The sequence below is a fragment of the Octopus bimaculoides genome, chromosome 12, assembly GCF_001194135.2.
Source record: "Octopus bimaculoides isolate UCB-OBI-ISO-001 chromosome 12, ASM119413v2, whole genome shotgun sequence".
NCBI lineage: Eukaryota > Metazoa > Mollusca > Cephalopoda > Octopoda > Octopodidae > Octopus > Octopus bimaculoides.
Genome location: NC_068992.1, coordinates 14,224,583 through 14,227,256, shown reverse-complemented (window position 1 = coordinate 14,227,256; position 2,674 = coordinate 14,224,583).

Genomic DNA, 2,674 nt, shown 5'->3' with positions numbered 1-2,674 from the left:
TATATATATATATATATATGTATATATATACACATACGTGCATATATATGCACATATACATGTGTATACATATAAATAAATAAGCGTCCAATGGTCTTCCTCTTGCTGCTCTTGGCACTGATGCTTTTGTTGTTGTTATTGTTATTGTTATTGTTATTGTTGGTGTGTTAGAGGTGTCTGCAGCAACAGGATATTTTTCTTTACATGGGGCAGACACACACACAAACACACGCATACATACATTTATTAATACATACATATATACGTATATACGTATATATGCATAGATACATTCATATATACATACATACACTCATACACATATACGCATATGCATATATGCAAACAAATATTATTAATAAGTTTATGGTGGTGTCTAGAATATAATATCTGTTCTTGTAATGTATGAAACATATCTATGCATATCTTTTATGTATTAAATATAGCTTCTGTATTCATCTTATATTGAAATACTCATACACAGACACACACAAACATATATTATAAATATATATAAAAATAAGGCCTATGGTTAAGTTATATATTATAAAATCTAACGATTCATATTTGCGATATTCATCAAACACACACAAACATAATATTCATCACACCCACATATAATATATATAATATATATGCCTATATGCAGATACACACATACGTATGTGTATATGTGTGTATATATATGCACTCACATAACGGCTGCATTTGATGAATTACAAAAATATAAAGTAGATTCATCTTGGCTATACGTCTTGTATATAATAGAATTGGGTGTATATGTATACCTACTCAAACATATACACGCACATGCACACACATATACACACACATATACATATGAAATTTATGTTATATGTAACCATTATTATTATGTTTCAAATGAAATATGTACTTACCGTGTCCAATGTCCAAATTACTTTCCGTTTATCTTTAACCTATCCAAGTTCACTTGTCTATATCCGATATCAATTTTTGATAAGTGTCCGTCTACCCGACATTTATCACAATATTTACACTCATCGGAATATGACTCCGCTGCAAAATTACAGCAAGTGAGATCGCAAATTTCTACCACCACCACGTTAGCTTTTTGCATTTTAGTTTTGCAACGTTTATGGTTTATGTCGAAACGGTTGAAGAAATTAAGATGTTGAAATATCAATGAAGTTGTTTGTTTCTACTTGTCTAATACATACATATATACATATGTATGTATACTTATATTAGAAACATTTGTGCATGCACACACAGACAGACATACATATATGTAATACACACACTTGTATGCCAATATATATCGTTCAGGGCACGCCAGGCTTACAGGGACCGGATTAGCCCACTAGTTAAGAGAGCATTGGCGCCGTCGTCTACATTAGATAGTGGTATGCACTAAAGAAAGCAATTAAAGCAGAATCGGTTAGGTACAGTAAGCCCTAGCTTTAGACCGAAATAGAATAGAGGGAGGCATAGTTAAGAAATTAGAAGAGGCACTTAGAACTGGCACCACGTCCAACGTACTGGCGGCGAGGTTGGCCCTCGACCAACAAACACTTCAACGCCAAACACGAAGGATGCGTTGTAAGAGCTAGGATGGGTTGTCAGGGCTAGGATGCGTTGTCAGAGCTAAGATGCGTTGCCAGAGCTAGGATGCGTGCTCTGAAGAATGAAGGAGTTGGAGCCGCCCGAATAGCCCGAGTGGCCGAGGTGCAACGAGGCACAAGGCCACCATTAGGTCTCTGATAGATGAGCAGGGACGCGAATTACTCGAACACGAAAGGATGTGTGAGGCCTTTCAACAACACTTTGCCCGACTTCGGGACTACTGGTGGGTCAGAACGCAGAGTGGACTTTAGTGCCTACCTGCATGGTCTTCCACGACTCTCAGCAAAAGAGGCGGAGTGTTGTGAAAGACTCATCACAGCCGCGGACGTACGGGATACGATGGCAGGCTGCGCAGGAGACAAGTTGCCAGGCTTGGATGGTCTGCCCTACGAACTTTATTGTCATATGCCAGACTTATTTGGAGACGTCTTGGCAGTCGTCTAAGCTAGAATACTAATTACTTAAAATAAAATAATGTTTATTTGTAGAGGTAAAAGTTTTCCGCGTGGGTTTCTTGGTATTAGTTGTGTTTCATGACTCCGCACAGGAATTGTTCTTCAAAGGAAAACTGAATGTGTTTACCTTATTAACCTGAGCTGATATCTTGAAATTTATTTTACATTGTCATGGCTTTGTTGAAGAAATAGGTAACAGCCTAATTCAGAGGCCGATTTTATTCAGTAATATCTTATACATAATTGTGGCCTTGTATTATTGTTAGAAAAATGAGCATATATATTGTACACAATTGAAAAGACAATATACAATTGAATTCATAATATACAATATGCACATGAATAAAAGAAAAAAACACTCTTTTTTTTTATTACTTGCTGGAATGAAAAATGTACCTGAAAATTTAGTTTGAGACAGAACTGAAAAGTTCAGAATAAAGCAAACAGCAGAGAAGACGTAGGAATTTGTAGAAATGAAAGAGAAAATGTTATTAGAAAAATATACACTTATACTTCTATGTATGTGTGAATAATATATATATAAATTATTCACACATACATAGAAGTATATATATATGTGTGTATATATATATATATATATATATATATATATA